This window comes from Macrotis lagotis, chromosome 1 (genome assembly GCF_037893015.1).
Source record: "Macrotis lagotis isolate mMagLag1 chromosome 1, bilby.v1.9.chrom.fasta, whole genome shotgun sequence".
Classification (NCBI taxonomy): Eukaryota; Metazoa; Chordata; class Mammalia; order Peramelemorphia; family Peramelidae; genus Macrotis; species Macrotis lagotis.
The window spans coordinates 357,681,733-357,707,276 of NC_133658.1; the positions used below are offsets into that span (position 1 = coordinate 357,681,733).

Below are 25,544 nucleotides of genomic sequence, written 5' to 3' on the forward strand. Positions count from 1 at the left end.
CTGCAGTATGGAGTTTGGATCTTCAGGCACTGAAAAGAGGGAGTGGTGAGGAAAGTTAATGTCAGGATACCAGGCTGTATTCTGTTGCAAGCCCAAGGGTTGAGTCTGCTTTTGCAGCCTTGAAACCAGGTGTGGTTGGAGGTGGGAAGAAGTCAGGGAAGTGGGGTGCAGATGCTCAAATGAGGCATAATTTATGGAGGGTTTTTTGGTTTGTTTTGCCATCATTGGGTTTTTGGTGTCCTAGATCCAAGGGGACAGCTAGATATATTTTATTTCTAGTACATAATTTGTATTTTGGAAAGATGTGAGAGGTTGTTAAGGATCAGAGAAAGTCTAGCTCTCATCTTGTTGGTCACATATGTCACAAAAGCTTACAATTAGTCTCCCAGTCCCAAGTTTTTCTCTATTCCAATCTATCCTTTCCTATTGCAAGCAAAGTTATTTTTCTAAGGTAAAAAAAAAATCATTTTTTCACTCCAATAGTTCTCTATTACTTGGTATAGGATCAAATGTGAATTCTTTTGTTTGGTGTTTTTAAAGTCCTTCACAACCTGACAGTGTTCCTCATATATGACACTCTACCCTCCCAACTCTATACTTTTGAACCATCTGTCCCCCTTAACCTGAAATGCACTCACTCTTCACTTCTGCCTCTTAGAATGTCTAGAGTTCTTCAAGGATCAATTCATTTTAGACTCCTTCAAAGCTGTGAATGTCTTCTCTCTCAAAATTATTTTGTATTTATTTTGCGTGTATTTTGAAGTAAATAAACACTTGGAAGATAAGAACTGATCACTTTTGTCTTTGTACTCTCAATGCCTGGATTAAAGATGGTACTTAATAAATGCTAAGATAAATTATGTTATACATAGTATATATTTTTGCAACATATCTCACATATGTAATTAGTATAATATTTATATACAGTTTTAAGATTTGTGAAGACCTCCTCACAGAATTCATTACTTCTTTTACAAATAACTCATTTGAGCTAAATAAGAACAGTAGGAGGTAAGTTATTCCCATTTTACAGATAGGGAAATTGAAGCAGAAAGCAGTTTAATGACTTGCCCATAGTCACACAGCTAGTGAGTCTCCTGGTCTAGCCACTGTACACCCTAGCTGCTTTGATAAACAATCATCCTTTTCTACAGTGGAACTTGTAAAATATAAGGTTTAAGATTCTTAAATATATAGTGACCAATGACAATTCCAAAAAACATGACTGAAAATACCATCCACATTCAGAGAAAGAACTTTGGAGACTCAATGCAGATCAAAGGATACTATTTTCACTTTTAAAATAATTTTTTTGGCTTTTTTTCTTTCTTGTGTTTTTTCTCCTTTTTTTCTGATTCTTCTTTCACAACATGATTAATATATGGAGATATGTTTGACATGATTGTACATGAACAACCTATATTAGATTGCTTGGGAAGGGAAAAAAATTTGGAACTCAAAATCTTATCCAAAAATGTTAAAAACTATTTTTACATGTAGTTAAAAAAAATTTTGTAAACTCTCTCCCCAAATTAGAAAACTGGGAAAAGAATCATGTCAATCAGTGCTCTTAATTCCAAAGGGAATGGAAGCATCACCCATCAATAGCAAATTGAAACTGGTTTTAGTCTGCAACTCTTCAATGAAGACCTAGCTTAAGATGACCTTTCCCTGATATGACTGAATCTAGTGAAAGAAAATAGAATAATCTTAATATAGTCACATTATTATCTCAAGCTTTTCAACATATAATTAATTTATTCTTACATTTAAACAATTGAAATTCACAGAAAAGTCCAAAATCTGAGAACTGAAAGGGAACTCTGAAGGTTATCTCACCCAAATCATCAGAGATACAGAATCCACTATTTTCCTGATGGTCTTTATTTTGCTTTTATTAAGAAATTTTGCTTCAAATTAAGTTGAAATTTACCTCTTTCTAACTTCTACCCTCAGTTCTAGTTCTACCCTAGGTCTGGGCCTGAGAACCCTGTTGACCTGGGTTAGTCTGCAAGAACTTTGTGGTTGAGAATGCTAAATTTTCAGGGTCATCTCTGGCTTCTCACAGAGACCCAGACTGAGAGCTGTGGTCAGCACATGGCAGAACTTCCTACCACCCCCTTGCTGAGCAATGCAGAGTCAACTGGTTCTCATAAGGTCCCTACTCTTGGGGCTTCTTAGAGAAGTTCTTTGCTCTTTTGGTCTCCAGACAGATCCTTGCAGGCCTATTTGTATCCTATATCTAGTAGTATTGCTGTAATCTTTGAGGGGTCATTCTGTGCAGAAACAAAAAATCACTGAAGTGAAGTTTCTAATTGGATTTCATGATCATTATTCAAAATGGAACAAACTTTAGGGTTTGTTGGAGTAGATATGGAGGAAGTCTCCCATTCAGGCAGTCATCCTCACAGGAAGTCCAACAAGGACTCTAAACTGAAGCTTTAGTAGAATTAAAATCTCTTTAAAATCCCCATTTGCCACCAAAAACTGCACATAATCTATACTGCAGTAATATTATTGTGCCCCAAAAAGTCTAGATATACATTTTCTTCTTAAACATTATCCCATTTAGGGGCGGCTAGGTGGCGTAGTGGATAAAGCACCGGCCCTGGAGTCAGGAGTATCTGGGTTCAAATCCAGTCTCAGACATTTAATAATTACCTAGCTGTGTGGCCTTGGGCAAGCCACTTAACCTCATTTGCCTTGCCAAAATCTAAACCCCCCCCCCAAAACCCCACATTATCCCATTTGAAGAATGTTTAAGAAGGATAATTTAAAGAAAGAAGGAAGAAACACACACAATTCTTCTGAGTCTATAACATGAATAAAAAATGTTCTAATAGTTTAAAGGCAAAGAACAGGGCCATTTATTTTCGGCATATATGCTTTCCATTATGAACTTACTTAACTCCTTTTCCATCAATTATTTGCTGAGAAAAGCATAATTACCATTGTACTAGATGCTTTTACTCATTAACAACAATATAGAAAGAATGCTAAATGCTTTTACTTATCAATAGTAATATAAAAAGTAACAGCAACAGAACCAAAAACTGAAGATATTAAGTCTCAACATATGTCAATAATTACTTTTGGAAGCTTAAGTGCTTATCAATATGAATAATCACAAATATATCAATTTCAATTAAGTCATGAACTTCCATTTACCATTTAAAAAGTCCCAAAAGTTTAAAACTGTCTAGAAAGCTGTATATTTGACACTATAAACTTCTCATAATTAGTTAGCCTCATTAAGCTAACTTGAAGGCATAAATGTTTTTGCTCATCTGCTAAAGGTTTGTAAAATTCTCAGGAATCCCCTCATCTATAAATGGGAAAAATGCCAATGTCTGCATTATAGTGGTATGTGGAGAATGAATGTCTATAAAAGCTCCTTTCATCTTATAAGGAAACAGAGGTATAAAAATGCTTGTTCTAATTTATTATTACTTTATTATAGACAGCAAATGTATCCTCTAAATAATTTGAGAACTACTCAAGAAAGATTTTTTTTTTTTAGGTTTTTGCAAGGCAAATGGGCAGTTAAGTGGCTTGCACAAGGCCACACAGCTAGGTAATCATTAAGTGTCTGAGGCCACATTTGAACTCAGGTACTCCTGACTCCAGGGCCGGTACTCTATCCACTGCGCCACCTAGCTGCCCCTCAAGAAAGACTTTTAAAATAAAATAAAAATTTCAAAACAAAAGAAAAAAATGCTTGGTTCAAAATCCCAAAGATCATCCTCAGGATAGACAGACAAATTCCATTTTTTACAATACTATTTCTCCTCAGTTTTTTAAACATTCTGACACAAAATAATTATGACATGTTTCCACAGAAAAATTATGTATCTTTTCAAAACAACCTTTTTAATATACTTAAACCTCAGAAATTCAGTATATAATATGGATAATAAAACTTGTAAAATTACCAATAATGTATAATCTAAAATGCCATAAGTACCTAAATTTCTTGGGATTTCAATTGCTTTCTATTTTGCTCATGCAATCTAGTAATGTTTGTCCTTCATTCTTGAAGAAAACCATGACAGCAGGGGAGGTGATGCCATGACAAGCACATGAATTGGATTTGTGAAGGGATGCTGTGCTAAGTCACCAGCTTCACTTTCTCTTCCACAGCCATCTGGTTCCAGTGAATCAGGATTTAAGGCAATCAGGGTTAAGGACGTCAAGGTCACATAGTAAGTAAGTGGCAAGTGTCTGAACTCCTGCCCTCCTGACTCCAAGACCAGTGCTCTCTATCCACTGAGCCACCTAGCTGCACTAGAGCAGAGAATGAAGGACAAACATCATAAATTACTTAAAATCAAGATCTTTCCACTTTTAGAAGCTGATCTTTAAAAAAAATGCTATCCAGTAAATCACAATATATGTCAACTAGAGGGTGCTGAGACTGGAAACATGGTCCAGCAAAATTTGTATGTGATGAAAAAATTGTGATTGCTTGTACAGTACCATCATCAGTCAGCCAGTCTTTGTTTTGCAAACAAGTAAAAGAGAAAGCCTTCCTAGTACTGTGGTTCATTCAATAACTGCTATAAACTGAATGTCTTAAAATAAAAATTCCTCCAGACATTAATACAAGGCTTTTCATATTTACTATTACCCTCATATAAACCCTCCTTTCATACCTAAATTATTATACCAGCTTCTGAAATTTGCCCATTTTCAATTCCTTCTCTTTTCAGACTGATCAGGTAAACTATAATTTGATACTGGAGCTTATGCCTGAGAGAGGTCTTGAGATACAGGAAAAATTCCCCTCTGTCTTAAGACACAGAACTTGAGCAACTTCTTTCCTACCCATTTGACCTTGTGATAAAGGTATGCCAGAGAAGGACCTTGTGATATAGAAAAGCAACCTTGAGAGAATTCCTCCCATCTGTCCCTGCATGATTGAAGATGTCTTTCATTATCTAACTTCCTACCTCATTCCCAGGTTAACCCCTAAATGAGAATCACCTCCCCTCTTTGGTCTCACCTGCAACTCCTGGCCTCTAAAACTCATTCCCCCAACCCTTTCCCCTAGGAAAGCAGCAGATCCTAACATTTAAATATCTGTTAATTAAGGGGGTAGTCAGATTCTTCTTAAACTCATCCTGCTCTCCCCAAGACAGACTTTCAACTTCACCTATTCTGTCTCACATCACTCCTGATCTAAATACTATCAAATAATTAAAACTTGGTTTTAGAGGATCCTGCCTCCCTTGCCTAAGGATAAGAATCCCAACAAGATTATAAAACTCCTTGAGGATAGGAACTGTTAACTTTCATCTTTGTGTCTTCAACACAGAGCTTTGCACATAGTAGACATTAAAGTCTACTGAGTTCTTCTATTAGTTGACTCCATCCTGTGTTGCTCTCCCTCTCAAAATTTTTCAAATTAAAATTCCAACTCCTCTATAATCTAATTCCTATCTTTCCAACCTTCCCATTCTTCCTCTATGAATCCTAGACAGACTGGTTTACTGAATGTGCAAGAATACATCAAGAACATTACAATTCCATCTTTACACATGCCTCTTTTATTTTCTATCTACACCTAGCAAACTTCTACCTGGTTAGTTCAGATCCAGAGCAGTATCTACCAGAGCAGTATCTACCTTTTAACTCAAGATGCCTTATTGGACAATTCCAACCCAGAGATTTGTCTCTTCAAAGAATTTATCAATGCCATTCTGTCATTTAATTATATACTGCCTTATTCCATCTCATATTATTGTATCATTATTTGACCTTTCATGTGTAATTTTGTCTCATGTTAGCCAGCAAAGTTCTTCAAGAACAGTGAAATCTGTGGGAAGTTTTTCTATTTCCCTAACCCCTAGCACAATGAAAGATGTAGTAAGTATTTATTGAAAGGAATACATTTCCCATAAGCCTTTTAGATCTGAAGTAAAGGTCTCATATTAAAGCTCCCAGGACTAAAGTCTTAAAAGATTCAGCACTGGTAGTAAGAAATTTCACCATCAATTTATTAGCAAAGCACAAATTTGCCACTAAACAGTCACTACAGTAAGCTATGATTCCAAATAAGGATTGATATAGTATTTTTAAAGACAAATGAAGGAGAATCCAAAATAAATACATGACAACATCATAGATGTGAGATACAGTGTGATTGGTTACAAAATCAGAATAGTAACAATCCCTCTTTCCCTATCTTGTCACTAGAAAATTAACTGATTGAGTCCACTTGCAAGAATAACTGAAGTTATAAAGATTTCATCTAATTGTACAAGGAGAGCTGGAACTATAACAAAAACAGGTTTCTTTTAATTAAAGTGATTTATAGGGAAATTACTTTTAAACAACTTGGAGAGGAAAACTGAACTTCTGAACTTAATTCAAAGACAGTTATACAAAATGTCAGCAGTGCTACAGAATAGAATCAATTACAAAATAGAATTGATTTTCTCAAATTATGTTCACACTATTCTGGTTCCAGAAATTGAAGAAGAAGAGAAACCACCAAGGGCAAGTCCAGATGAAGGAGAGAGACAGAGCTAGGGCTACTCAAGACAGAGCTCTGTCTACTCAAAGCTGTCCTGGCTGGTTTACTGAACCTAAGTTTAGGAGACCAGAGAGAAAGTACTTCCTGCAATAACTAAGATGGTTGAAGATTCCAGGCAGTGATTTTCCCTATATTGAACATATAAAGATTTTTTTTTTTTAGCATTTTCTGAAATCATAAAACATTAGTTTTTCAGGCATTTGTTTATTTCTCACTATTCACTTAAGGATAAAACTAATCCCTAGAGTGAGAAAGTAGATTCCTTCTCTATTTCTTTAATCCTAACTAAAGGTTTTACTTTTTAAAAAGCATATTTCTTATATTGATTTTCCAGTAAGGAGCTGTGACTGAATTTGGGTGATTACTAGACTTTTTATCTATAGCTGGATGACAATTGGAACAGACTGAAATACAATTCATACTGCCTCACTGAATACAGTAATCCATGGAAATTTCAGAATGAGCAGAAAAGTTATCATGCAAACTTCCTAGCACACTGTTCAAAGGCACAATAAATATCTATTGAATGAATTAACCCATCAAGTTAAGAAGACTCAAAATGAAAAGATCCAATCAAAGAATAGCATGTTTCCTTTATAAAAAGAGAATGATCAACTGGCTTTGTTCTTTGGAATATATAAAAGAACATATTTTATGCAGACTTTGTCAGCTGCCTGAACAATTAGCTGAGATGCCTGAGGTTTTGAGTTTTTTTTTTTAAGTTATAGCTAGCATTTCTGGAGTTTATTTTTGTAGTTAAAAACAAATAATCTAGAATCCTGATTATCCCTTCTTCAAAACAAAGAACAAAAAGTTGATGAAACATCAAACATCCTTTTCCCTTGAAAAGTAAATGTCATAATGTGTTAATACAATGTTTCCAAAATGAGGTAGAGTTCATCATAAACATCTTAGAACCACAAATTTATACAAGGTGCTAAATGTTTCTTTCTGAACATAACAGAATGGTAAAAAGCACTGACCTGAGTTGTCATCAAGATTTTCCAATTACCAAAAAAGCTGGTATTTCATAATTTTGTGTAGAGTAAACCAAAATACTAAAGCAGTATGGCACTCTGGGGGGAAGACAAAAGTAATCAAGTATGTATCACTTAAAATTAAAATTACTTCCTCAACGACCACTTCTCATATGATGGCATCCTAAGACCCTTTATCCAAGAGCTCTGAGAATCTATCCAGATCACCAACTCTGATACCCCAGCCAGGAGTTAGTGAAGCAGTTCTGGTGAAGGGATCAGTCATCTATATCACAGAGCAAGTGTCACCCACAGAGCAGAGGCAAGCCAACCTAGCCCAAGCATCTTGGTATCCTGAAGCCAACATGGGCCAAGAGAATCAAACTACTACCACCAACATCAGATCCCATTAAATACCAACAATCTAGATCCCTGAACTCGCCTTAGAAGCTTGCCTTCAGACCCCTCAACCACAAGCCCTACAGAGTCAATCTAGTTAACTGCTTCTGCAAATGCCAATGTTAAACCTCCTCAGCAATACAGTTACTAAAGACCCAGAAAGTTTCTGACATCCTTTCTGCATTGTCAAATGATGTAAAATGAAAAACAGATAAGTTTTTATCAGTAGAAATGATAGTAAATAAAATGCATTACCATCTACTTTGCTGCTACACCCTAAAGAACATGGGTCAATTTGATTTGCAGCTGAAAAAGTCCTACATGTGTTGTCTCCCTCAGACTGTGTTCCTTAAGAATACAGGACCTTTTTTTTAAGCACAGTGCTTCACACATGGTAACAGTTTATAAATGCTTTTTCACCAATTCCCATTCATTCATTCATTCATTCATTCATTGTATCTAAATAGTGTCTTATATATAAACATTAAATTATTAATATTAATTATTATTACTTATCAATTTTATACTGAGTAAAGAAATCAAAGACCATAGAAACAAGTTTAGATCTGGAGATCAATTATTAATCTTTAATATTACTAATGAGACTCTTCAATTGGGTATTTTTCTACTATGTTTAGAACTAGATTTAACATGACACCTTGCCCTTGGCAAGAATGATGTATTAAAAACTCTATTATAAGACAATTTTGTGTACCAGATGGCAAGTGTAATCAGGAATGTCAAGACAAATGGATACTATGGTGGGTATTTAAAGTTCTTCTATAATCTTTTTATAAACTATTTCATCATAATTGCTACCCTTGGGAAAAAATTTTATCTTGTCCTTTGTTTCCTATATGGTCACAATTCCTTCTGTTTCATCTTTTTGCTTTACCTACTTCTCTCTTCTTTCCCCACTTACCAATTTCTTGCTTCTTATTCTATCACTATTGTGGTGTTAGAAGTTAATTAAGATAGACTGAGGTTCAAAATTTCTGAGTTACAGCGGTCTATTACATATGTGTGTACATACATATATACATATATTATATATATATGTGTGTATATATGTTTATTATATTATTAGGAATGCAGGTTGAAAAGGCTGCCTTGGTTCAGGCAAATGACACAAAGTCAGGACTGGCTATGTTTTTTAAACCCAGATCAATCCCTCTAATTGATCTAAAGGCAATCCCTCTTAGTAGATGGTTTAATGAGGTAAGGGTTAGAATAAGAATCACTTCAGATCCTTCCCTTCAGAAAAGAGAATTAGGGAGCTCAGAAACTTTGGTTGAATTCACTAGAATTTGGGGTTGAGTGGTGATGGGTAAGGTTACAAAGGAACCTGCATTTGAGCTAAATGACTGGTGGATAAGGTTACAAAAGTGGACAATACCAAGGTAGTAATGCAAATTACAAAAACAAAACAGACTCAAAATGTCAGAAAGTTACCTAAAGTAAAGGATGGAGATAATATAAGACAAAAGCTTGTATTTATTTTTTTTTTTAGTGTAATAACTCTAAGAAATTCATACAGGAAAGACCAAGTAGATGAAAATGGCTATTGCTCAGATTTCAATATGCATTTGAATGAAATCTATAGAACTTGTCCAACAGTATGTATATATCTAGGATACCAGTATGGATGGATATGAATGAATATGACCAGAGATGACCAGGAGGATTGCTTTCAGAAAACTGCAAAGATCTCTTACTGACTCAGAGTTTCCCTTAAAAGCAAAGGCACATTTTTTTCATTTCACCAGTGTTCTATATAGCAAAGCAAGATATGGACTATAACTGTCTCTAAAGAACTCAGAATGAGTAGCATAGAAAGGATAGTAGAAGAGTTCACAGTATTTGTGAACAAGCTACAACACTTACCCAAAAAGAACTCTAAAGAAGAACAGGAGCAAAGAATGTTACAAAAGAAATGTATGAGAGGAAAAGATGCTTTGTCACATGGTAAAATCAAGGGATTACAGTGGACAGCCAGAGTGTTCCACAAGTACCCTGTTGATATCAAGACAAATAGAGACTCCAACCCACTGGGTATAACCCTGTGAAGAACCTTTAGAAAGCATGGAAAAGTTGCAAAAATGGCTATGTATTAATAGATTACAATCTGAATCTTTGGGCAGCTAGGTGGTGCAATGGATAGAGCACTGGCCCTGGAGTCAGGAGTACCTGAGTTCAAATGCGACCTCAGACACTTAATAATTACCTAGCTGTGTGATCTTGGGCAAATCACTTAACCCCACTGCCTGACAAAACCAAAAAAAAAAAAGAATGCCCAAAGTCTTGACAGCAAAGATTCATTTGAATCTTTTCTGGTACATATCTATATTTCCTCCCCTAATAGACTGTAAACTCCTTTAGGTAAAGGGCTGTTTCATTTTTGTCTTTATTCCTTAGACAGAGGTTAGCACATAGCAGAAACTTTAAATAAATTCTGGCTAATTGCTTGATTGGAGGGATGTTAAATAGAAGATGCTTCTCAGTCCATGTAAGAGGATACTTGATCTTCATTATCCTTCAATCTAAACTGCTGCTTTTCCTCAAAATCCAAACTGATGTGGTACTAATTGGTGGTGTTTCAGACCAATATTAAGGAATGGTTCCCAAGGAACTGAACTCAAGGATAATCCACTATGTTATTTAGACTTCTTAATGAGCCTCTTTGACCAATCTGATAGAACAATCACTTAGTATTATTTTTTCTGTATAATGAAACTATGTAACAGTCTCTGAAGCCATTGTATTTGCCATAGAGTCCCATGCGTTCAGAAAAAAATACCTGTACATCAGCTGAAACCAGAAAACAGGATAGGATTTCACTACATCTCAAATCTTTTCCTTTTGGCCTGTGAAAAGGTGCTTAGGACATAAATCCCCATAGCTGGTGTATGAAGTAGATGCAAGTAGTGAAAATGAACTACTTTATATTCACTGCCTTGTGGATATAGCATTTCTTGATAGATTAAAAGCTACAAAAGTATAGAGGCTTGGGGCGGCTGGGCGGCTAGGTGGCGTCAGGAGTACCTGGGTTCAAATCCGGCCTCAGACGCTTAATAAGTACCTAGCTGTGTGGCCTTGGGCAAGCCACTTAACCCCATTTGCCTTGCAAAAACCTAAAAAAATAAAAAGTATAGCGGCTGGGCGGAACAACAATCCTAAAAGAAAACATACCTATAAAACCTAAAGCAGAAATTAGAAAGCAAAAAGTTAGGGATAAAATTAAGATATATAGATATCGCTATCTATGCTCTGAATCAACTTTAACTCTGTGCAGAAATGTGCCTTTTTGAGAGCTGAAGTGCACCTGCTCCCGCACAGCACGGCACCCTATCGCCACCCCACAGAACTGGCACTTTTATCTGCTGAAGTCACAAGTCTTACAAACAAGCTACGCTGCACCCCTTTCCCCACATCCGCCAGCATCTTCATCACGAAGGACATCCTGTTAGGCTTGCCCTGGACTCGCGTGGGTCCGCTACGGCCCAGGGCGAGGCCCCCGCGGGCGGCCAGGGAGGGCAGCGGCAGCGGCAGCCGCGGGGGCTCGGGCTCGCCGCCTCCCTTTCTGCCGGCCGGGGAAGCCCGGCTCGGGAAGCGCGGCTCGGCGCGGCTGGCACACCCCGGGCTGAAGCGGCAGGAAGGGGGCGGGCCCGCGAGGGGCCCCTCGGCCTGCGGGGGGGGGGGGGGCCGACAGGCGGCCGCCGGGTCCCGGGCCGCGGGCAGCAGCCGGCCCGGGCCGGAATGGGGCGGCGCGGCGCGGGGCGGGGCGGCGCGGCGCGGCGCGGGGCGGGGGAGACGCGTCCCGCCACCCCCACGCTCCCCCTTCCCCGCCTCCTCCTCGCACAACTTCCCAGCCTGGGGGCGGGGGGCTCCCGAGCCCCGGCGCGGCCGCCGCTCTCGCCTCGCGCCCGCCCGCCCCGCTTGTCCCTCTGCCCCGGGCCCGGCGCCGAGGGGGGCTCGCAGGAACCGCGGGTACCACCCCTTCCTCCCCGCCCTCCGCGCCACGGCTCCGTCCCCGTCCCCGAAATCTGCCCTCCGCCTGCCCTGCTCCTACCCCGGCCGCCCTCCCGCGAGTGTTTACCGGCTGGGGGGAAGGGGAGACGGCGGCGGCGGCTCCTCGGTCCGGCGGCTAAGATGGCAGCCACTCCCGAGCCCAGACCACAGCGAGCAGCCAGAGGCGGCAGTCACTGCGCAGGCGCGGCCGCCGGGAGCCGCGGAGCCGGGGAGCGGCCGGGACTCCAAGTCCCAGCAGGCCTCGCGGCCACGCCCATCTCCCCGCTAGAGGTGCCGGGTTTGGGGGCGGGCAAAGGAGGGGGATCCCGAAGCAGCGGGCGTCCCCGGGCTCCCCGCCTCAAGGGCGGCTGGTCACAGAGCCAGAGGCTCTTCCCTGGGAGCCCCAAGTGTGAGACGCTACGTTGTAGCGTCGGGTTGGAATTGCGAACGCCGGCGAGTGCCCCGCTACCCTGGGCAAGCCATGGCTTTTGCCAGAACAGGTGACATCTTTATCCGTAAGACGGGCACGTTAATGCCGGTGGTCCTCGTTCCGTGGCGGTGCTCTAGCAGGACCAGCCACATGCATAATAGCGATAGCCTGGACGGTTATTTGCCACCATCAGAGAGCCGATGGATGCCATGAAAACACGTGAATCAGATTTTTTTTTTTTTAGTTTTTTGCAAGGCAATGGGGTTAAGTGGCTTGCCCAAGGCCTCACAGCCGGGTAATTATTAAGTGTCTGAGGTCGCATTTGAACTTAGGTCCTCCTGACTCCAAGTGCTCTATCCACTGTGCCACCTTAGCCCCCAATGAATCAGGTTTGAGTGAGAGGGTCCCATGGCCAGATGTCCCTGAATGCCAGACAGCCAAGGTTAAGTGACTTGCCCAAGGTCTTATGGCTAGGCCCTGTCAAATGTCCGAGGCTGCTTTTGAACTCGGGTCCTCCTGACTCCAGAGCTGGTGCTCTGTCCGCTGCACCACCTAGCTGCTCTTTTGCAAATAAAGGAAAGTGGTTGTATGTTTACATAAGACTAAAAGAAAATAAGCATGCCTGAAGTCCTTCCAGTAGCCAAGGCACAATGTTAAAAGAATAAAGTTACCTCTTACACTATACAAAGTTTTACATAGTGCATCAAGACCTAATCACAGTCTGTTAGTGTTAGAAGGGACCTCAGATTGCCAAATCCAACCTCAGTTTTTAATGATGGGGAAAGTGGTTTGCCCAAGGTAGGTCACACTTGGATCTCTGGGACTCATTCTACTGAATCTACTGAATCTACTGAATCTCCCTGAGCCCCAAAGAGTACTGTTTTGTCCATTTGTGGGGGAGATGATGCCAGGACAAGCATAGGAATTTGGATTTGAGTGAGGGGGTGCTGTGCTAAGTCACCAGCCTCACTTTCTCCTCCAGAGTCATCTGGGTCCAGTGGCCAGATAAGAATCAGGACAACTGGAGATGACCCTGGATGTGAGGCAATTAAATATAAGTGATTTGCCCATAGTCACACAGCTAATAAGAGTCAAGATCTGAGACTAGATTCAAATTCTGTCTTCCTGAATCCAAGACCAGTGCTCTATTCACAGTTCCACCTAGCATATAGAATATAACTGATGGTAAGGAATATAACTGAGATTGTCTTAGCTTGGAAAGGCAGAGTCCTCTTCTACTCCTATGACATGTCCTAGATTTAGAGGCCTCTGGGACTGGCACAGGAAAGCCTCTGATCAGAGTTCAAAGATCTATGCCAATCGGTAGTGACTAAAGCAACTCTCCACCTCTCTGCATAAAGGAGAATTCATGGTATGTACAATCAGTAAGAGCCAATAAGTTCAAAGCTGCTACTGCCCCATACCCTTCTTCAAATATCTAGAGGGGTTTATTTAGGCTGGATAATGGCAAAGGGGGAAATTGAGCCATGGGATATAAAACTGGAAGAAACCTTTATTGGCATCTAGTTTGATGTCATTTTACAGATGAAGAAACTAGAGGTGAAACAAGACTTGTTGATGCTAAACAGAAAGTGTATTAGTAAAGCCAGAAGTCTAATCCTGAGTCTTTTGACTCCAAATCCAATGTTCTGTCTGATGTTCCTTTTCAAACATAAGAGTAGAGATACATTGATTATCCAACTACTAAAAATAATTACCTTTGTTAGAGTGAATTAATCAGAATCTGATGTGAACTAGGTATTTATAGTTTCTTGAATCAGTCCAAGCCATTGCTTGAGACTTGGTTATATCCTAAAGAAATTATATAAAAGGAGCTATCTCAGAATAAAAATTCTAGGAGAGGAAGAGGTAGGCATGAAAGAACTGATATGGTAGGAAGCATCCAACCAACAAGAGGACAGAGAAGACATCCAAGGGGGCATTAGTTCTACAGGCTATCAGTGTACCTCACCTACTCAAGGATTGAGAGAAATACTGGAAAAAAAAAGTTGATTCACCACTATAATATAACATTTTTGCTACCCAAGTATTTCCAGTATTATGAATTTTGCCCCAATCTCAGACCAAAGCTTAACTAGAGATAAATATAAATGTAAATTGAAGCAGAGATCAATTTCTGCCTAAATCTTAGGAATTTTTCTACCTGGGGATGCTCAGAGAGATTATGATTGATATTTGTAATTTTTCATCTAAGATAAAGTCCTTCAGTCTCAGAGAACTTTGTGATTGTCCTTAGGTTTAAAACAAGCTAATTATTTTAACAGTGTTAAAGAGAAGTTTTGAAGAAGATAGTATAGAATTTTTCTATTTAGATCCAGAAGGCTGAAATGGTAGCAATGGATGGAAGTTGTGGAAAGGCAGATTAAGATGTAATATAAGGAAAGACTAACAATCAGGGATATTCAAAAATCTAATGGGCTGCCTTGGGAGGTAATGATTTCCTCATTTTCAGGAGTATTCAAGGAAGGATTGGATAATCACTTTTAATGAAGGTATAGAGGATATACATGTAGATTGAACTAGCTGATAGCTGAGGTCCTTTCCATTCTCAGATTTAGTAGATCTCCTCTTGATTTCACAAAGGAGCCATTTAAGGTCACTAGCACTGTGGCATAATGGCAAATAAGATAATATTTTTCTCCATACTGTGTATCTACCTCAGTGCCAAGAAGAGCAGGTATTTAATGTCGACTATATGAGTGAATGTGTGGTATTTCCAGTACACCCTGGCCCTTACAGCAGTCCTGGGAAGACCAGAAAGACCTGCAATTTTTTTTTTTTGGGGGGGGGGTCTAAGGCAGAAGTAGAGTCCTAAATCTGGCAGTATTTATAACAATAAACCTTTATACAGCCCTATGAAGTATATACCTTATCTCATCTCACTGGATCCTCAAAGTGACCTCTGTGAGGTTATCCAAATATTAACTCTATTTAACAGAAGAGGACACACAGAGGGAAAGGGAATGACCACTTAGGTTGTTCAGTGAATAACAGAACTGGGAACAGAAACCAGGTCTTTTGGATTTTCCTTGCTTTTTCACTGCATAATGCTGATGCTTATAAGATGAAACCAGGCTTCTGCCCAATTCATCCTCACTCCTCTTCTAAGTTAGGTTCTGGGCATTCTGTAAGAATGCCTAGCAAGCAACACATAATTAATTAATGACACTTTCTCTTCCTGGTAGCCAAGAGGATGGAATGGGATGGTCTGGGGGGGAGGGTCAGCAAGGGTCAGAGTTGGGTTAGATTGGCATTAGAAATGGCAAATTATTTCTCTGACCATCTGACCAAAGGTGAGCTGTAGCTAAGGGTTAGGAATAATTATTGGAGAACAAAGGGAGCAAAAAGAGGGAAGGAAGGAAGGAACAGAGGGAGGGAGGCAGGGAGATTGAACATTTCATGACAGAAGCAGCTAAGGAAAGGAGAAAAAAGCAGATGTAAGAAGACAAAGAGCATAGAGGGAAGCAAATGATTGAAAAAGAGCCAGATGCTTTCCTTACAAAGTCCTGAGTCACGCTTCCATTTCAAAACTCACCAGATCATCTACCCTTTGAGTTTCTTACTGTGGTAGAGAAACCCCTTTTAAAGCCTGCAGGATCAAAGGGAAAGTATACTGGCCCTGGGGTCAGAAAGATATGTGTTCAAATTTTAATTCTGCCTCTTTATTAGCTACTTGTTGTAGGGTAAGTCATTTCTTCCCTCCCCCCCCCCCCCATTTCTGGGCCTAAGTTTCTTTCTTTGTAAAATGAGGGGGCAGGGGAGCAAATGATTACAGAAAAAAAATTCTCCTTCAGACTCTTTGAGATTCTCTAAATAAACTCAGTATACAGTTAAAAGTGGCATGAGGAATTAGGCAAACGACCAAGGAAGAGGTTATTATTCAAAGAGTCCCTGAAAATGAAGAAACTGGAGGAAGAAAGGTTAAGATAGTTATCCGGGTGACATCAGAGAGGCCCATGGGCCAAAGTAGTCATGCAGTACCAATATTTCAGCTCTCCTAGAGACACCTAACACCCAGCATTTGACCTTTTCCCTAAGTAGCCCTAGTTCTCAATGCTATTTAGAATCAGAGAATGACAGTGCTGGGAGTTGCCTTAGGCTGTTTACACTTGTTGACCTCAGGGACTATCATTTTTAAGTTTCTTGTCGATCTCCAGGTAGGGAAGACCTCCTCATAGTAGGTGCTTAAGGAAGCTTTTGTTGAATTAAGACTTAGGAGAGGAACTTGTCTTCAAATATCTTTGGGGCTGTCATGTGGAAAAAGCATAAGACTTGTTCTACTTGTCCCTGTAGGGCGGAACTAAGAATAGTGAGTAGGAATCAGAGAGAAATTTCAGCAAGTCAAGTGAAAAAAAAACTTCCTGTCTATCAAAGCTGGAATGGACTGGCTCACAGACAGGAGCTAAGTGACCTTTAATCAAGATCGTTGCTCTGCCTCTAGTCTTTCCTCTTTCAAATCTGTTCTTTCGGCTGATATTTCCTAAGTACAGGTCTTACCCTGTTATGCCATTACTGCTTAAGAAATTTCAGTGATTCCTTATTGCCACTAGGATAAACTATAAACTCTCTTGATCAAGCTATCTTGTAATTGCTTCACAATCTGGCTCCAACCTAGTTGGATTTCGTCCAGCTCCCCCTTGCCTCTACTCATGATGGTTGTCCTTCGTTCTTGTAGAAGACCATGACATCAGGGAGGTGATGCCATGACAAACATAAGAATTAGGTTTGAGTGAGGGAGTAAGCTAGGCGGTAAAAGAGGTAGGGCACTGGAGTTCAGATTTGACCTCAGACACAAATAAAATAAAAAATTAGCCTCTACTATATTCTAGTTAAAGGAAGGAAGGAGAGAATAAGCATTTTTAAGCCCTTATTACATGCATGCCAGGCCCTATGCTAAATGCTGTACAAATACTTTCTTTTTGCTGATCCCCAGACACAAAATTCCATCTTCTGATCTGTCCCCGGTGTCTGAAAAATACTCTTAACCTTCTCCTCTTGACCTCTTGGAATACTGTCAAAGCTCAAGTCAAGTGTCCTCTCTTCCCCAAGGTCTTTTCTGATCACTTCAGGTTGAGAATGCATTCTGCCATCTCCCCCCACCCCATGACTTCCTCTCCCCAAATTGCTTTGAATTTGCTTCACATTGTCAAAGTGTAATAACAATAATAATAATAAATCAATGATAATAATGTTTTTCACAGCTATATTCCTGGTAAAAAAAAAAAGCTGATTTCTTTAGAACAGTAGTCAACCTTCACTTCATAGTCACCTTTGCCAGTAGGTATTGACTAGCTCCCCCTATGTTAATTATAAATTCAAAAAGACAATGATCAGGATGCTGGAAGACTTTTCCTTCCCTCAAGATGCTTAAAGTTCTGGAAGAAATAACAATTAATCATTTAGTATTGTATAAGGATGATAGGCTTTGAGGAACAATTGGGTAACTTTAAGATTGTAACCTTCATTATCAGACCATCAAGAAAGTTAATGATTTCCCCTTATTCTTTCTTTTTGGATAAAAATGCCTGTGTATCCCTCAATTCTGGGTTATCATCTTGGAGAGATGGTCTCCACCTATAAACTATAAATCCCAGAGAATAAAACTTCATGTCTAACCTATATTTTCTGTCATTTTATTTTAAAGTTTATAGTTTTTAGGGTTCACAACATATATTTTATATATATTTATCTGAGTACAAGTTGTCACTCTCTCCCACACTTTAAAAACATTATTCTGAGAAAGGGTCCACACACAGTCTTCAACAATCTGTCTATTGCAGATCTATGACACATACAAAAATTCTGGATTAGTTGTTGTCTCAGCTACATGGTCTATACCCTATGATCATCTGAAGTGATTCATGGGGGGGAAGGGGTGAGAAGAAGAAAAAAAGTGCTTTAGTTGTTTGAAAGTCTATTAGGCAGAGTGATGTTTAGGGAAAAGATTTTTAAAAAGATTGCCCCTGACAAAGACATCCCTTGAGTTTGAAAAAGGTATTCCTTCACAAGACCTTTCTTCAAATTCAAAAGCATCAAATCTCTGTATACAGCACTATGCAGGGGGTGATACAAAATGATAACTAAGGCAGGATTCCATATCCTCTGAAGCTTATAGTCTAATAGGAGGAAAAACACAAACATAAAATGGCATTCTAAAACCTAACAGCACATATAATTGTTTGTGTGTGTGTGTGTGTGTGTGTGTGTGTGTGTGTGTGTGTGAGAGAGAGAGAGAGAGAGAGAGAGAGAGAGAGAGAGAGAGAGGAGAGAAAGAGAATGCTTTTATTAAGAGCTGCCTATGGTCAGTGAGGCAGAGAAGTGGATAAAATTTTAGACCTAGAGTTAGGAAGATTCATCATCATGAATTCAAATATGGCCTCAGACACTTACTAGCTGTGTGACCCTGGACAAATCACTTAACCCTGCTGGCTTCAGTTCCTCTTCTGTCAAATGAGCTGGAGAAGGAAATGACAGACTACTCCAAAAACTTCACTAAGAAAGAGTCAAACACAAACTGAAAAATGCCTGAATATGTGCTAGGTCCTGTTTTAAGCACTGGAGATACAAAGGGGAAAAAAAAAAGACAGCCCTTGGTCCTCAAGGAGAGGAAAAATGATTATATGAGTTCGTCCTTATTCCTACAACGATTCTTACAATGCCTTTACTTATACCCTACACCTCTATCTAACCTTTAGCTAGATGATTTCCTTGAGATGGACCACCCTGCAAACCAAAGCACTTCAATGCGTTTGTGATCTCATTGACCTGGCAGTGCCCCCAGTGATACAGCAACCTCTCATGTCTGCCCACCTTCTCTGTGTCTTCCTATGAATGTAGGAGTCCTTCCAACATTCTAGGAGCCAACCTGGAATTCTCTTGACATTGAGAGTATACCAGTAGTAGAACATGTGCATTGTCCATATTTATTTTTAGTGCTTGACTCAAGACTAGTCCATCTAACTTTTTTAATGATACATTTCTTTGATACATAATTAACATTTCCATAGCACTTTTAAGATTTTCAAAGCATTTTACATGTTATCTGATTCATTCAGCAACTGTGAGATGGGGCTATTTTCCCCATTTTACAGAAGAAACAGGTTTAGAAATGTTGCAACTTAACAGATAAAGAAACTGAGGCTCAGAGATTGTGACTTGCAAGTTCACATAGCTAGTGAGTCTGTGAGACTTGATTAAATCCAGGTTTTCTTTGCTTCCAAGTCTATTATCCTAACATGACATTACCCAGAGTATCCTGTAGAAGACCTAATACATAGTAGGTGCCAATAAATGTTTATTGAATGAAAGTTGAATAATCCATAAAGCATCTTTGACGATCTTCATTCCTACTCTCCCTGTTTTGATCACAGAATTTGGACTAAGTAATAAGATAATAGAGTATTATTACTCTGTCTCTGTCATTGACATCTTATGGGATTTGGGGGCAAGTCACTTCACTTTTCTGGGCCTCAATTTTCCCACCCATAAAATGGGAGAAGAGAGAAGGTTGCGAACGATCTTTAGGTTCCCCTTCAGTTCAAAAGCATTCTTAGAGGTTACCTAATGTATTCATGGATGAGAAAAAGGATTTTAAAAAGGCTAATTTATTGCCTTTCTCTAGGTTCCTCTTCCTCCCCTACCTAAAAGGCCTTACCTTCCTAAGATTCTTGTTCTACTTTTCCAACACATCCTTAGGACCTCCCTCTCTGCTTTATTTTATGCCTGCTAATTTTTGAGTATCACTTGGATCACAAGATCATCAAATCAGTTAATATTTAAAGAAATTAATTCAGGCTTTTCACTGAAAAGTCAAATACTGAAGTTGAAATTTATATACTTTGGCCATACAATGAGAAGTCAGGATTCATTGGAAAAGACCTTGAAGTTGGGATAAATTAAAGTCAAAAGGAAAAGGAGAAAGCAGGGGATGAGATTTATAGATGGCATAGAAATAATTAACAAGGACGTGAACCGGCTTCAAGAGATAGTGGAGGAAACAAATGCCTGGTGTGCTGTGGTCCATGGGGTCATGAAAAAATTGGACAAACAAGTGAATAAACAACAATAAATGTAACCTTTTACTTAAGTATGGGCAGGCAGGGTATGCCCCTTGGCCCCAAGTCCCCCCCTTTTTTTTTACCTTCCAGAATCTCTCTCAAACAGGAAGAACAGGTAGAGATGTATACATCAAGTGTGTCCAGAGTAAGTCTCCTCTCTGACCCTTTATGCACAATGCAGAATGGAGGAATGTCACAAAGAAGGACCTTCTACCAAGGCTTGATGAGTCACAATTACAGAGGAATGCCCCTAAGGTCTGAGTACCAAAGCAGGTCCCACTGTAGGGACTCTTCCAAAGTGGTTCTTCTTCCTCTTGACCCCCACAAAAAGTTTGTACCCAGAGGAAATCAAGAGCCATAGATCAGGATATGTGAAATGGGGGAGGGGAATCCTGGACTTTATCTTGGTGACCAGGAGAAATCCTAAATGTTCATGGAATGCAGGTCAGTCATAGGTCATTTTTTTTTAGCAATGGAGAAGTCTTGTCTTCCTTCCCTACTCCTGTCCTCAATTTACAAAGTGGCCCAATTCTGGAAGTCCAGGTTCAAATCAAGTGTCTCATTTGTCAGAGACCTAAATCTAAACCTAAGTTCTAGTTCTTCCTCTTCTAAGTCATTGTGTGACCTTGAGTAAATCATTTCCGCTTCTCTGGACTTCACTTTCTACCTCTTTCAAATGGAAGTGAAGTGTAGGAAAATGTCTATAGATGGTCAGCTCTCACTGCCTTAATTTTATTCTTGTTTTATGATTGATAAGCAATAGTATCCAATCATTATGAACATCAAGTCTTAGTGGATAGAACCATGAGAAGTAAAATATTGGGTTAAATGTATACTGAGTTCCTTGGGAAAGTTCCTCTCTAAGTCTCAATTTTCTCATCTGTGTAATTAGCAGGTCTGCTACTAAGTCTTTTCCTGGTGGAATGTGCTTCATAAAGTTTCAAAGGAACTATTTTCATCGTCATTGAAAAAAATAACCTTGTTTTCCAGTTTTTATCTTTTCTGCCAAATAGTTATCAGAGTACTGGAGTCCATAGGCTCTTGGTGCCATTGGAGTTCACCACCACCAGCAGAATGTCTGCAGCAAAAGTCTGCAGAAAGTAGGTTAGCAGCATAGAATAATAAAGGAGGGAGGTGGAGAAATATGTGTCAGGAGGCAATACCTAGTGTTAGAACCTGTCAAGTTTCTCCTCCCTTCCATTTATGACCCTTTGCTCCCCAGCCTTCTGCATGATACTGAAGATAACCCTTAATGTCAGAGAAGCTGAGCTGAGGACCAGATAAAATAGAAGGTGGTGTCCTGATTATGCAAACCCCAAGAATGCAGCTTCTGCCCCTTCCTCCACCTTTTTTTCCCACACACAGTCACTGCTTCCTTTTCAGCTGTCATCACAACCAAGCCAGGATAAGAAGGATAAAAAATTTCATTAACCCAACAGAGAAAAATATTTCCTGTGTATGAGTATCTGCTTGTGTGCAGGGTCAGTGAAGGGAAGACCAAGGCCCAGTCTAGTCACTGTCCTCAGAAGCTTATAGTCTAGAAGAAATGAAAAGCCACACCCAAATATAATACATAGGCCAAAATAAAGGGCAGAGTTTCAGGAAAGGCAGGAGGATGCAATAAGTTCTCAGAGGGAAGGGAACAATTCTAGCTAAAGATCAAGGCAGACCACTGAGAAACCATTCAGTTCTATTGAAAATGGTCTTGTGTCTTGTTTCCCCAGCAGTGAGTTTAGTATTCCTGACCTTTTCATTCAAAGAACAAGTCTTCTACTCAATAAACTCTGGTTGCTTCCAATTACCTTTCAGATCAAAAGCAAATTCCTACATCTGTTATTTAAAGTTCTTCATAAATACTTTTCCAGCTTTATTACACATTAGTTCCCTTCACATATATGATAGCCCAGTCATAATGGCTAAGGGTCCCTCGTGCATGCAGAAACTTCATCTCTCAGGTCCATTAACTGTTCCTTTGCTTGGATTAAGCTACCTACTCATCTCTAAGAATCTTTATGCTCCTTCAAAGCTCAGCTCAAGGATTACCTTCTCCATGAAACCTTTCCTGATCCTTGATCCCCTTTCTGGTAGTAATACCTTTCCTTAAAATTTACCTTGTATAACATTTCTATTGTGTATATATCCATCTGTGGACTAGAGGTAAACTGCTGTAGTAGGTAATGAACTAGCCCTGGTATCAGGAGACCTGCCTGTGGATAGTGAGATAGCCTTGGCATCACCTTTAGCATGACCTGCCTTTGAATCTTTCCTGTTTGGCACTTCCTGGCTGGCTATATGACCCTGAGCCAATCACTTAATGTCTTGATGCCCCCAGGCAACACTCTTAGACATATTATTTGCAGAGCAGATGAATATGTACATTGGTAGAGGGAGTTTTCTTGCTGTCCTCACACCCCACACCTGTTCCTTGAGGGCTTTCATTTTTTTCTTTGAATACCCAGCATTTAACACAGAGCCTGGAACATATGAAGCTCTTTATAAATTCTAGGCTAAACAGGTGGAAGTGTGCACAGGAGGTTAGGAAGAACACTGAACTTGGATTGAGAAAACCAGGGTTTAAATCCTGCCTTTGCCCCTCTCCAGCAGGTCTATTGATCAATGAGTTCACTTCATCTGTTTGGACCTCCATTTCCTCTTCTCTAAAATGCAAGGGCTAGACTAGAGGACCAAATAAGGACCAAATGAGAGCATATTTGTCTTGGACATAGTAGGCACTTAATAAAGGCTTATTCCCTCCCTCCTATTGACAAAGTGGTTGTTTATGAAATGTTTGCTCACTCTAAGAAAACTACCCTGTACTTTCTCCCACAACAACTTTATAAGAGATCTGATAGAGATAGTATAATTCTCATTTTACACATGAGGAACCTGAGGCTTGAAGAGATAAAGTGATTTGTTCAAGACTGTAAAGGTCAAAACTGGTAGTTAAACCCACATTTCCTGATTCTTAGTCCTTGTTCTATTATGCTAACATTCCAACTCAACTTACCTTTCTGGTCTTATCTCTTCTTACACTCACTCAACATGTCTGATGTTCCAGTAAAACTGGCCTTATTTTCCATTCCCGGAGGCAGCAGGGTACAGGCAGAGGTGGGCTGGTAAATGTTTAAAAAACAGATCTGGGAAGGAGGGGGATGGTTACATCCAGGACATACTTTTAAGTTTAATCTGTGTTATTAACACTTAAGTCTAGATAATAAGACAAGGTGTAAATCCTCACATTGGAAATTTAACAATTAACTCAGGTATGGATTGGCTCCAGCATTGCTGGGTACAGTGGAAGAAAAGCATTGACCCTCCAGATTCAAAAGACCTAGTTCAAATCTTGCCTCTGATGTTAACTACATATGTGATTTTTGTGGGATTAAAATTGTTCCTCCTTCAGTAAAAGAGACTGGGGCAGAGCTCTGATCCAGTGGCACCTTATTAAAGGGTCCATGGTCCCCTCTAATGAAATGGACCTCAGAATTTCCATTCCTCATAATCTCACATTACTCCTTCTTCTGGAACCTTGTATTTATAGAGTTTGATACCTTGTATTACCTGGATTACCTAGAGCAGCTATATAATATGTGTTGAAACATGACACATATGCTAAAATTAGGCAAGAACAATACATTAGCAGGGTCACAAGTTGAGTGAAGCAAGGAATATGTCTGTTGACTAGGTGGTCACAAGATGGTGACTTGCTCATGTTGAACAAGAAAAAATGGTCTGGAGGTATAAAAATAAATGGGGGGACTTTTCATGGAATTGAGTCACCTCTGCCACACTGGGCTTGGTCACTATGAGAAGAAAAAACAAGGGTGGAGGGCCTCTAGCTAGCTTCCTATGATTATGCAAATAATCTTACAATCTGCAACTCATAGTACTGGGGTTTGATATATAGAATTTATATTCTTATAATCACTACCCCTATGAAATCATGGCAAATTGATTGATACTGATTAAAATAGAGTAGAGATCCAAATGTCACATTTTGGATAAATCATATGTCACTTCCCTGGGCTCAGTTTCTTCATCTGTAAAATGAGGGGATTAAACCAAATGAACTGTGGTACTTTTAACCATGATGTGTTTTTGCTTTTAGAAGGTCAACAATGTAAATATGAGGTTTTCTGATTCAACCCAAACACTTTACAGTTGAGAAAAATGAGCCTAGAGAGGTCAATTACCTTGAATCCAGGTTCTCTGACTCTCAATCAAATATTCTCTTTCTACTACACCAGGCTTCATACTCTATGATTGTAACAGCCTGCCCCCTTCTCTCACCCCCACTATATCTTTTCAACCAACTCCCTTGTTTGAAATTCCTCCTATCCTTTAAGAGCCAACTCATGGGTTACCTCCTCCATGAAATTTAGCCTGACCATCCTCTTTTCCCCAACCCTCACAAATACAAGATGAAAGCACTCTTTTAATTCTTCATATTTGTTAGAACACTTTGCCTAAACTACATTTCTTTTTCTTACTCCTTACATTAAAGAAGCATAGATGGAGCTCTATGAGACTTCAATGCCATTTAGTCCATTCCTTTATTTTATGAGGAGGAACCTGAAACTCAGGGAAGTTAATTCCTACTCATTTCTGCCATTAGATTGTCAGTACATTGAGACCAGAGTATTTCCAGCACTGAGCATAGTCTACAAAGAGTTTATAGTAATAATGAGGATGTTAATTATTTTAATAATTGTTTCCTTAATTGAGAGGCAGTGTGGAGTAGTGGATAGAGGGATCTATCCCTGAAACCAGAAACAGTCCTGAGTTCAAGTTCTATATGTAACATACTTGGCCATGTGACATTGGGCCCTTATGCAGCCCACAACATTCAAGAGCAACCCAAACCAGAAATGTAATTGAGAAATATTTAACAAAATAAATAAAATACAATAAAACAGTTAATAGTTTTTCTTTTAGCAAGCCAGTGCTCCAGTCACTGTGTCACCTAGCTGCAAAGTCCAGCATAATCAACCAATATAATAGAAATTCAACATAAGTCAATTATATTTAGAGAGACTGCTGACCTACATTGGTAGATACAGTTTCTTAATGAAATCACAGTATCAATACCTATTATTTGTTAACTATATTGAATTAAC

At 39.4% G+C, this 25,544-nt stretch overlaps 1 protein-coding gene and 1 long non-coding RNA gene across 6 annotated transcripts in view; one reads left to right on the forward strand and one right to left on the reverse strand.

Moving 5' to 3' along the window:
* Positions 1–20,584, reverse strand: part of ITCH (itchy E3 ubiquitin protein ligase) — a 172,757-nt gene extending 152,173 nt beyond the window's left edge. Inside the window, exon 1 of one of the 5 annotated variants that reach the window (XM_074212123.1) lies at positions 20,511–20,584. The gene's annotated coding sequence lies outside the window, so the exon portion shown is untranslated. Of the gene's footprint in view, positions 1–12,007; positions 12,110–20,510 lie in introns of those variants that run through there. The other 4 variants (XM_074212124.1, XM_074212122.1, XM_074212126.1 and 1 more) reach the window with 4 other exon arrangements.
* The window catches only part of LOC141505872 (uncharacterized), a 45,161-nt gene continuing 40,158 nt past the window's right edge, over positions 20,542–25,544 (forward strand). Inside the window, exon 1 of the long non-coding RNA XR_012473718.1 lies at positions 20,542–20,871. This is a non-coding gene — a long non-coding RNA (uncharacterized LOC141505872). The remainder of the gene's footprint in view (positions 20,872–25,544) is intronic.